The sequence below is a fragment of the Pieris rapae genome, chromosome 16, assembly GCF_905147795.1.
Source record: "Pieris rapae chromosome 16, ilPieRapa1.1, whole genome shotgun sequence".
In the NCBI taxonomy this organism is placed as follows: Eukaryota; Metazoa; Arthropoda; class Insecta; order Lepidoptera; family Pieridae; genus Pieris; species Pieris rapae.
The window spans coordinates 9,778,276-9,790,214 of record NC_059524.1 but is presented as its reverse complement, the minus strand read 5'-3'; the positions used below and the strand labels follow the sequence as shown (position 1 = coordinate 9,790,214).

General features: G+C 30.7%; 1 long non-coding RNA gene across 1 annotated transcript; it reads right to left on the bottom strand.

The window, feature by feature from the left end:
* Window positions 1–6,408: 6,408 nt before the first annotated feature.
* LOC111003971 lies at window positions 6,409–7,027 on the bottom strand. Its single transcript, XR_006750754.1, has 2 exons — window positions 6,766–7,027; window positions 6,409–6,481 (listed from the first exon to the last, which is right to left on the bottom strand). It is a non-coding gene; the product is annotated as an uncharacterized LOC111003971 (long non-coding RNA).
* Between the last annotated feature and the right edge of the window lie 4,912 nt (window positions 7,028–11,939).

Here is an 11,939-nt window from a genome sequence, read left to right as displayed (position 1 = left end):
TGACGTTAAGTACTGGCGCCCATGGACACTCCGAATGCCAAACAAACAAAAACAAAACAAAAATTACCTTTATTAAGTTTCTGGTCTTAAATATACATTTTTGTACATCCCTTTTAAGTTCTATAACCTGTGTTAGGGATGCACACTCTTTCCTATATGTTGTTTATTAACAAAGGTCTAATCTAAATAAAAACAATGAACTTACATACTAAGTAGTACTTATAAAAAAAAAACCCAAAATCTAACAAAAGTTTACACCAAATCGTAAAAAGTAGAAGTAAACTACAAAAGTAGGGTAGATAAGTAAGTAGATACGATCGCACCATCATCTTTTGATTGAGTGCAAGTGCAACTGTAGTGCAACTCAGACGAGTGTAGCCCGTATGTCGTGGCCAGTGCAGGGTAATACAGCGTAACATTTCTCTTATCAGCCGTATGATGCGATCACATAAACTGTAGACTATTCAAATAATTATAAATGTTTATTATACACCACATAATACTAAAGATAACGATAGGTCAGATTAACAATATTTAGTATATAACCTACGTTTAAGGTAACACAAACATAACATTATATTAAAATTTGAAGGATATAATATTATTATTATTTTTAGTACTTATGTAAGATTAGATAATTGTTATTGAACATTGTCATTTGTATTGATTTTTAATATATATACATTTACTCAACTTCTACAAATAGATCTTCAGTTTGTTGATAATTTAATGTTTTTAGCCATGTTGTTACTGTTTTTTTTACACTCTTTAAACGTCATAGGGTATATATTTAGGATTTTATTTATTTTATTGTACAATTTTGTAGATTGAGTTGCAAATTGCTTCGAGGCAAAAGTTGTAGACATAGTTTGAGATTTTATTATATTTGATTGATTTCTTTTGCTTAGTATTTATATGTCAAAAGAGTTATTTTTGTGGACTTTAAGTATACATTGAAGGATGTATAGTTGCCTAACTGTTAGAAGAATGCCAGACTGGCTTTTTTTAAAGAATTGGTAATTCAGAGTCTATACTTACAAAAAAATACGTGATGATTACTATATAGATAATGTTTTGGCAAGCACCAACTGGATGACATCAACTACGGTAAATGGTTGATGACCAAGAAAATGGCAAACATTATGCACAGTGTAATAACAAACAGATTTATATTATTGTTTTAAAGACAAGAAGACAGATGATTTTAAATAGTTCATGTTTTTTTTACAATTGAACTTCTACTCGTCGAAAATCCATCCTTCCATAAGTAATATTTGTTATACAAATACGTACATCTTAAAACTCTTCAAGTATTTGATTCATGTTATGTGAGCGAAATTAGTTTCGTGTCATGCGTACTTTAAAAAGGATACATATGCTTAAATCGTTTTACTTCTTACAGTGTATTGGAACCAACTGCACGTCCGGGGTAAGCGTCGCAGCGTGATGTTTAATTATTCAATTGGAACTGTTACCTAAGTAATATTTAATTTACAAAGAAGTTCCGCTTCTGACATATTGTGTACGTTTTCTATATTTATTTCTTTAGACGTAATTTTAAAGGACTAAGTCCTTTAGCCCAGTTGAGTTGTAATACTGCAATGGTAATTCTCAAATTTTATTGATTATATCAATACCATTTAAACGTAAAAAGAGTTCTATCTGTAACCTGTTACTGATATGAAATGAATATTAAATATTATCGCATTTTTATCTCTTTCTCGAAACTCCATCGCTAGAGGAAAGAATTGAAATGGCGAGATTAAATACAAGTACGCTGTATTGGAATGTATAATTCAGTTCTGCATTTAGAATATTTGCGACGTCTTAAGCAATAAAATGGTTCGATTTTCATTTCAGATGACGGATACTCACGATTGCTTCGCTCATGTAAGAAACATTCTTCTCAAAATATTATTCAATATATTTTCGTATGAAATCTAACTAATATAACTTTTAATACAATTAAAAATACAGTGCAGTGAAGATACTTGTTCGGTGGATGTGAGTATTTCTTTATTATTCTAGACTTATACAAATAAATCTGAACAATAACTAAAATCACTAAACCACATTTAATTTTGCCTAAAGTTACTATTCTTGAACCATGACCTGGGTTCAAACGCCCAAAAATAGTAACTTACCGCTAAGGAATAGTGGTGGTTAATGGTGTTACCAGTTAAGAAAATCAATGCGAGTGGCGAGAAACTGATAATCTCATCCCTTCTGGCTTATCCAGCAGAATTATCAAAGAAACAGTAACAGGTCGTAACCTGTTGTATTTCCCGTAGGAAATACTACGTGTAGGTTTAATTTTTTAGGGCATTTTATAAAGCTAGATCTAGAATACGTATAGAAATACATTTGGAGCCGCTAATGGGTTTACCTGAAGAAAGTGTATAGAAGAAAGGTAAACAGGCCACCTAAACGTGTCAAACGAAACGTGAAACGGACAGGAAGAAGGGTTCATGTTACCAATTTCCATTATATTCATTTTACGTGTCAATGTCACGGTACTAAGGATAACTTTAATTTATTTGGTAAAGCGTTTCCTTGAGCGGAAGTCCTATTGTACTCTCAAATTACGTAAATATCGGATTTTGAAAGCACATTCAGACAAAAGCATTACATAAAACTTCCTTTTTTTGTTACGTAAAATGAGTATTTAACAGCTAATTTAAAATAAAGCAAAATAATATTATGAGTTAATCCGTCGCCGGACGTCAACAATTTTGAGTAAGCTTAGTATATTATGATACATATAAGTTATAAAACTGTATAATTGAAACAAATATTTAAATTATTATGTAATTAATTTCCGCTAGGTAATTAGACCCGCTCTTGGATAATCGTTTTGCACCTTCTAAGTTTATTACTCATGATGTGGAGTGAAATAAGCTTATTATTGGAAGAAAAAGCAAGATAATGGCATTACCGCTACGGGGCACATTTCGCCACTGTGAAGCCGAGAATAAAACACAGTTGAGGCTGATAATATTTCTTTTACAAAACGCATTAAATTGTTACAAAAAATTTATATGACTTATGTAGCTAAGATAATGCAATTACAAACCATAAAATTGTTTGCAAGGGACTAAACTACTCTTTCAATAATTGACTCTTTCTGATTTTGAAATTTGGATACACACATACATTGGATTTTTGATAAATTGTAATCACATACACTGTAAAACATTAAACATAGTTAACTAAAGAAAGTTATGTAAAGCAATTCATAATTAGGTGAAATTAATTTGACTAATGAAATGTGATTTTCCATTAAACTATAACAATACAATTATAAATCCTACCATTACTCTAATGAAGCAACCTTCGTCTCTTCGAGGACGTTGAATTAATAAGTTCCAATTAGCAGGATAGGTCTGAACTCTGAACATTAGTCACTATGAATATCTCGTAAAGTACACAGTGAGAGTAATAATATATAATTTTGTGTGGAGGGCTAAATTATAGAAAAAAATTCTAGTGAACAATTTGTTTTCTAGTATTATAGTCAAAAACACTAAATATTCTGTAGTTTTATAATATCCTCTATTCAAAATATCACAAAGAGTTTGATACAAATATTTCAAACATCGTTTTCAGTGTATCGGGGAGGATTGTGCTGCTACGGTATAACATTTAATATTCTACGTCGAATAACTTCCAATGAATCACATTTTATACTACAAATACGTGCAACAGATAAACTAACTAATATAATATTTGTTTCTATATCTTTATAGTGTGTTGGATTAATGTGTCATTCTAAGGTAAGATTTAAATATAGTTTTCGCTTGAGCTTAAATTACATTAATTTCACATAAATTACTGTTTTCAGTGTAACGGCGACCAATGTGTAGCAAACGTAAGAACCATTTTTAAATTATCTTATTGTCATTTGCTAAAAAGCCCAGATGTCAGTTAGAATCGACGACGGTAGTCGGAGGGAAGTTCAAATAAATAAAATGCCGTGTTCGTATTTTTTTTAAACTTATACAGAATATAAGCGTGGTCTCGGAAACGAGGATTTTATACTATATTTTGTTATAGTCTATGAAAAACTAAAGGGCTCATTTACAAGTATTACTACCAAAACTAAAGTTTTACAATTTATGGACTACAAGTACAAGATGATTGTTAACATTTTGTTTACCCTTCTAATTTTTAACTAATACTGGTAATTTAACTTGTGTGAACTTAGCACCGGGTGCTAGTTAATGATAAATAGGCAAATAGGCAAATATACTGAAACTCTTTTCAGTGCACGGGATTAGGATGCGACGCAAGTGTAAGTTAAAGTATAAAATGCATCGCTCAATTAATGCAGACACTTTTTTCAAATTCTTGGCGATTAAAACATTAACTACTTACAGTACTACTAATACAGAGCTTTATATTCTATTATTCGGTAAAATTCTGATCAATTTAAAAGAAAGCATTGTGTCTATCTCATACCCAATCCAATCCAATATGTTTTATTCGTATTTTTATTGTATTTTTTATACCTTATTTATTTATTTATTAAGTCTACAACATCATACATATTACGAATTCTACTGATAATTTTATAAAATCTTCTATCTAATATGTACGACAATATATCGCACACCCAGATCAATACTGCACTAAGTCAAAATATAACTTTTTTCAGTATCGACTAAAAACTGTTGTATCATATAAGATGTAAAGTTATTACTAAGATTTTTTAAATATTGTGTGAATAATCAAATGCTTATCAATATGACATTAGTTAATTACTGTAAAAAACTCACATAAAGTGTTTAATCCTTACTTTTCGAGTTAATTCACTGTTGTAAAACTATTGAATCAATAAAATAAAAATTATTTCTATTTACTTCGTTCTTACTGATTGATTCTGAAATAATGCAGTGTAATCCTATCATAATATATTTGGTCGTAAATATTCAACAAAGAATTATCTGTTTTAATTTCAAGAATGCATTCATAAAACAGTAAATAAAACAATGGAATCTATGTCATGAAAATCAGCATGCACTTTTATTATACACTGTGACAGTGTGATCAGCTATATTATGTTATGAAGAAAAACAGTCTTACATGTTTGGGGTCGTTTGTGACCGAAGCTAAAAAAAAGCAATCTTAAACCAAAAATTAACGTAACATCACAAGTTTACTTTCATAATTATCTATTGACTACCTTAAACTTTTTATAAAAAATAAAATAATCACAGGATACGTAGATATGAAATTTTCAATTCAATGAAGGAAATTACGTTTTCTGTAAGTGCTGTGCTACTCTAAATTCAATGCTGTCTTGTAACTGAGTTGACATAATTAGTAGGAATAATATATTTTTCAATTAATTCGATAATATCTCTCTTTTTGTTTTCAGCCAGAGGTTGTTTTTCTGTATATGCTTTAAGAAATTGTGGAGAAAAGTTTTGATCTTTGTAGCGCCTTCGAACACAAACTTTCTTAAAATTAGTCTCACTGTAAGATGTTTTATAGAAGAAACTCCAAGGATATTGCTTTTCAACGCGAAGTTGCTCAATGTTAATCCACTTGACTTGGTTATTGTCCTCATCCACATTAAAATTATTGCCCCAAGATTCCTGAAGGGCTTTCAGGTCATAAAAGCTATTGTGTAAAAGTTGTTTTACATGCGGCTCTCCTGTTTTCTTCGCAGTACGAATTAAAGTAGCATATTGTTGTAGGCAATAAATAGGAACAGATTTTAAGTATCTTTTAATCTGTTTTTCTATTACACTGTGGACGTTGTCCCCTTCGTTTTGAGAATGTTCGCGGATAAAAAATTTATGTGTTATAGAATTAAATCTAAGCATGTTGTTAACTGCGTAAGCATAGAAAGATAGTAGGTATTTGTTTTTTTGTTGCCGAAAGCAATTGTCGCTATAGAATATGACATCACATCATTATTAGGATCCTTTTTTGCAAGTATCAACTCAATGTATGCAAGGACACAACTCCCGATCTCACTTGCGCCACGCTTCGCTTCGGTTTCGGGTATCTTCTGCCGATGGGCCTGGTCTATTGGATTCATTGTCAGATGAGCACTTTGAGCTGCTAGAGCTTGATGACGATGAGCTGCAGTCTGAAGAGGTACTTGAGCAGGAAAACGAAGATACTCGTCTAGGTATTACAGGTGGCCGGAATTTTTTGTATTTTTCGGATAGAAAAAGTAGGATCCGTTCCGATCCGAATCATCTATAAAATCTCTTTCATTACTCTTTTCGGTGTCAAGATTTTTTTGAAGTTACAATAGGTGATACCTCGAGAGCTGATGCTGCAACAGGTGATACCGTGATAGTTAATCATGTAACTTGTGATACCACGATTGATGATGGTGATGCATCTAAATTTTTGCTTCATTTTCAACACAAATTTCTATTTTTCTTTGTGAAGTGGTTGACGCAGCCTCGATTGCCGTTGCTTCCAATGCCTTTTCAAGCAACAATAGACCCCGACCCTTCATCATCTGCCAAATAACATAAAATATTCAATTTCATTCACTAATACTGCATTATCTCAAAAAATATGTTAAATCTTCTTAAAAATAAATTCTAAAACCAATTTTCAAAAGTTTTCTTTTAGTTTAGATAATAAGTAGTAATTCTGAGTATTAAAAAATAATATATTGCTCTATTTCCAGAAATTATAACATTATTTAGGTTTACCATTAATAGTGCATTATTTAACTAATTTTCAGCTTTATCAAACAACACTGTACTATTTTTGAATAATTAAAAAAATGTAACATACCCTCGTCACCAATACAGTATTATTTAGAAATACTATCAAAACAGCAGAAGCAGGAAATTCACCAACACTGCATTAAATCTAAATAATTCGGAGTAATTTTCTACTTCATTCAACAATACTTAACCATTACAAAATAATTCACTGTTACGTAACGTCACTATATGCTGCTTCTATAAACGAACAAGTCGCAACTGGAATTAGATTCTTATTCGCGGTACGACTAGGCAGTTATTCATTCACCAAAAGACACTTAGCACGACATCTGTTGGCTGTTTAAGCAAATAAAGATATGGCTGTCTTGGTGGTATGTGCGGGAAAAAAATGCCTATTTAACTATATAAATAAGTCGATTCGAGGATTTTTTGACTTAGTGCAGTATTGATCTGGGTGTGCGATATGTAAACATAAGTTTTGCTAAAAATAGGAATAAAAAAAAATACAATTAAAAACATCTTTATTTACTGTCACATTTATTTTTAGCAATATATAATTATATATTTTAGAAAATTGCTTAAACATATACCGTAGATGAAGTATTACGTACTTAATATTAATGATTATTCCAGTGCACGGGTACCGATTGTAAGCAATTCGTGTTACTTTGGTGAAATGCGGGCTTGTTTAGTGAATCACGTGATTACCATGATGCTGAGAAGATTGATGCGAAATAAAAAAAGAATACTTTCTGTCGATGTAATTATATGTATTTTTTTCAAATTTTAAGGTATAATGTTTCCCAACCATAGGGAATCTATAGAAACGCATTTGTTTTATTTTTGTGATAGTGAAAATTCTTCATGAATGCGAAATAAAAATAGGCAATTCCAAATAATGATCCCTTTTCCTTGGTCAATTTAAGTGACAGTGACTATTTTAATTTCGGTGCATTGGGAAGAAATTACACTAACGCATTTACATTGTAAACAAAAATCGTCTTCTAAAAAATACTTATAATATGTTGAATTAATTTTATTATCATCACTATCACTACATCGTATAAAACAAAGTCGCTTTCTCTGTCCCTATGTCCCTTTGTATGCTTAAATCTTTGAAAATGCGCAACGGATTTTCATGCGGTTTTTTTTAATAGATAGAGCGATTCAGGAGGAAGATTTATATTTATTATTTTATTTATTTATAATAACATCCATTAAATAGTGGAGAAGTACCTACTGTTATTTTTGAGGTTTCTAATGTGATGTCGTTAATAATTACTTACATTTTTTCCGCTTACATTGTGCAAACGCAGGCTGAACCCTACGAGTTTTATCAAAATAATGCACTAAGTATTGTACACATTGAATAGGTCTACAGAAAAGTCCGTGATGGTATATGTCTATATGGTATATGGTCGCATTCGCGTTTATTATCGGAGCTTTCTAGCGACGGAAATAACAATAGGTGCATAATAAAAACCTGCTTTTCATCAGCATTGCACCCGTGCGAAGCTGGGGCGGGTCACTAGTTATAAATCAAACTTATGAATTTTACATTAAATATGTAGTATAAGAGTAGTAACGTTTTCAAAAACATTAAGCGTAAGAACTAACCTAATACTCGTACTTGCTATCTACATCACTCATATTCAAGCAAAATAACATTCAATCAAGTCGATGTGTTACACAAATAGTAGGAATCATCTATTACTACATAACTCCAGTGTAAATAATGGATAATTAGTATATTGTATTTGAATGGAACTGCTGGAACATTTCAACGGCTATAACTAAGATCACTTGATCGATATGAAAACTGTTTTACTTACATTTCTGTCGTAGGTCAGTTGCTTATTTGTTTGCATGGCTAGTCTTAAAGATATTAGCCACCGTTGACTAACATTATGAATAATTATTAAATACATATATATGATTTATGTTAAATTTATCCTTTTGTGACCATTAATTACGTGATGTAGTCTAGTCAGTGTAGTCTATGAAAGCAAATACCGTCGGTATACGCCTTTAATTTTCCTTCGATGTGAAATGTTTATCTTGTTACCGAAACTAATTCTGTCTGTGAAATAAAATTGTGTTCAACACATAAGTAACAAGTAAATTAGTAACAAAGTTCGCTGCGTCAGACGATACCAATAATTACAGAAGTTTGAGATAAGACTTTCCCAGTTTGTAAGGCTTTGCAGAAGAACAATTGTATTTTATAAGTTAAATTTGAACGTTGTTAGAAGTTACACTTTTAACTTTGTTATAAACAATTTTAATAAATTCAATCAGGATTGGAGAGGGATTTGTGAGCATTGTACCAGCAACAAAAACATGAAAAAGTGTGTACGTTATATATTATTATTATTATAAACACATAATAATAATAGCCTTTATTGATATACATTTTATATGTACATTAAAACAAATTTCCATTTTAATCCTCTTCTACCGTATCTGTGTGCCCTTTTTTGGCAAAGGCCTCCTCCAAATCCCGCCATTCCTCTCTGCACTGTGCCACTTTTTTTTAATGTCCAATCCACCCAAACTCAAACTCAAAATATCTTTACTCATATAGGTAAACATGTACACTTATGAACGTCAAAAAGGCGCCCAAGTTTATGATCCAAATTATGTTAGTACAGGTAGTATGAAAGTATTGAATACCTTTCTTTTAAATACCATGCTTATTTTCTTATTTTTCATGACTTCTTTAAGCGTCCAAAAGCTCTTCCATAATTTTGCTATTCTTGTATCAATTTCTACTAGTACTCAGCTACGTATTCTATAATATTGTTATTTAGCGGTACTATTTCCTTTCTGGAATTCGAATACACTAATAAAAAGTGTTAAGTAATGATCAAGTGCTGTTAAAAACATAATCCGATTACAAACACTTGTCAATGTGATTGTCAAGTAAGAATAAAAGCAACTTAAAAAAGAATCATGGCGTTCAATTTATGCTTAAACTCCTCTAGTAGTCTAATATTTTCTTTGAGCAGACGTAAAAATATATTAGCCCACACTAAATACAAGTTTTCAAGAAAGTTGTTATATTCAATATGAAGACGTAAGGTGAGATATTCTCCATTATTTGTTATATTGTGTGTTTAGGGTTGTCCTATTTCAAATATATGAACAAACATCTGACCTGCATCAAAGTCAATTCCAGGCTTAGTCAATGAGCCTCTTATCGATCTTATAAATAATCTGTTGTTTTTAGTCTGAATGTTTACGTTTTCGAGAATAATGTAAGTAAATATTTTTTCTGTCTGTCATAATTTTAAAAAAAGCAAAGCAGCAATAGCTACCACTAATTCAAAATTAAAACTTTCAACCTCCATCAAAAAATACCTATTCAGCCTATAATGACACGTCTACGGTGTCAAAAAGGTAATCTGAAATCTGAAGATAATCTGAGGGAAAGTAGTAACGACCGAAATATTTGTAATCATATCGTAAAAGCATAACACGGTATTACACCAGGCCTTCATTCATACTTTTAATAAATATCTACGCAAGGACAACAATACTTTCAACGTTAAGCTACATCAAAGGTGGACATTTTAGCGGAAATTGGTAAAAAGCACTAGGCGTGTTTTATAGGTCATGCGCAATGATCTACTACAAGAATAGCAGTAGAACTATTTAGTTTACAGCATGACATGTCAAAGCGTCATCTCCGGTGATGGTGTAGGGCCTCAACATAACCATCATCTCATCATAGCACAGGTCAAATAACGCTGTCTTGGTACGCTAATATTAATGTTAAAGTACAAGCAAAACGTTAATAATTAAGAATCCCATATCTCTTCTATACAAATAAATTGACATAAAATGAGCCAATAAATTGAATACTCTTGCAAATTCAACATTCTTTCATACTAGACATTGGCGAAACACGGCTAGGTCGATAGGATCAATAACTAAATTAATAGAATTTCTACAATCGGGACGTAAATATTAGTTCACTTGGGAAAATCGTCGAAATCATAACATATGAAATATTTACCTATAGTTAATTGGTGTTTCTATTCCTAGGTTCTTAAGCTAGCTTATACGACTATTATCATATTAATTATTAGGTACTAAATAATTTGTATATAAGTATAAGGTATAAGTATTGGGTTGGGTAACTAAAGATAACTCACGTCTCACACATAGGAAGAGATGGGTACTGCGCGTGGACAAATTACATAACCAATTTGTTTACAGCGACAAATCGTCAGAAAGGTCAAAAGGTAAGAAACAAAATATGGTGGTATATTTATGTTCTATCATGTATGTATATCATAAGCAAGCTTAGCTAGGCTGAAATCTTAATAAGTTAAATTTTTGGTGACAGAATCCATTAGAGTAAATAGCAAATTATTGTATGGAACGGAAAAGGCTGAATGTAAATTATATCTTATAATCAAGAAACTTCAGCCCGTTTGCCCCTATTCTATAGAAAAAATTAGATTTCTTAAAAAGCAGAATTCTTAGAAAGGCCAAGAAGGAGAATCAAGCATCTTTATTTTATTTAAAAAAAAAATCCTACTTAAGTACTTAAAAATAGAAAGGTTGTTTGCAAAACATTATAGTAAAGCGCACCAACTCAGGATTTAATAAAAGTACCAAATGTACTGCAAATCTATAAAATAAGTACGGAGAAATAGGTATATATATAATAGAATATACAAATATAATTCAATTTAAAAAAAGTTAAATCTGTTTATCTTTATGATGTTTAAGCGAGAGCTTAAACATCACTTCATTAATTTACTTTCCCAATTTATTGATTTTCAAATACATATAGGTATCCTATACCATTCGACATTTTATAATATATATTAATTGCTTTTAGTTTTTAGTCTACGTATATTATTAAAGGAGAGCCTGTTTTTTCTTATATTTTATATGACAATAGTTTTAATTAATAGCTGATATGAAAATATCAAAACATTAAATATACATAGATGCTATCATGATTACATACCATAGACTAATTATAAAATGCCTAGTAATAAATTTCAATCTTCGAATATTATAGTTAAAAAAATCTCCAGAACTTCTTGTTTTTCCCTAAATTTGGGGTAATAAATCCCAAGTTGAAATCACCGAATTCTTGTCGTGTAAATTTACAATTGTCAGATTTTGACAACTGACATTATCTGACCGTTGACGTATGCGAATGATAATACAATTTGAATATACATTGTGTATATTTGTATTACCATGAATTTCATTTTCCAA